General features: G+C 18.7%; 1 protein-coding gene across 1 annotated transcript in view; it reads left to right on the top strand.

Moving 5' to 3' along the window:
* LOC107621059 (pollen receptor-like kinase 4) overlaps positions 1–513 on the top strand; it is a 6,408-nt gene that overhangs the window by 1,793 nt on the left and 4,102 nt on the right. The gene's annotated exons all lie outside the window — the stretch shown is intronic.

The following is a 513-nucleotide window of genomic DNA, read 5'->3' on the forward strand; positions in this document are numbered from 1 at the left end:
AAAGGGCTAGAATTTAGAATTCTCAAAATTAATATATATAATAAAAGTATTTTAGTCATTTTATATAATAGGGGTATTGTAGTCATTTTTTATAAAAATAATATTAATTTAGACGGATTCAAATTTTGATTCACTATTTTTCGATCAAATTAATTTGTCTGACCTAATTTTGACAAAAATAACATAGTTTAAGTAATTATATGTGTTAAATTTTAATTATTAAAAATATCTTTAAAATAGACGTTTTCTAGGTCTTTATGAAAACATTCCCTTTATATTTAGCAATATGAAAACAGATGCATATCCACTAATTTTGAGATAACTGTTTTTGTTTTAAAAAAATTCTGCCAGTTATAATTTTTAAAGAACTGTATATACTAACGAATATGCTAAATATTATATACTGAAATTAGCTTTTAAAATTAGTGATTAGAATAAAAAACACATTAAAATATAAAATATATATTAAAAATAAGTTAAACACTATATATATTTATATATAAATATATTGTG

Source organism: Arachis ipaensis, chromosome B10, assembly GCF_000816755.2.
Source record: "Arachis ipaensis cultivar K30076 chromosome B10, Araip1.1, whole genome shotgun sequence".
Classification (NCBI taxonomy): domain Eukaryota; kingdom Viridiplantae; phylum Streptophyta; class Magnoliopsida; order Fabales; family Fabaceae; genus Arachis; species Arachis ipaensis.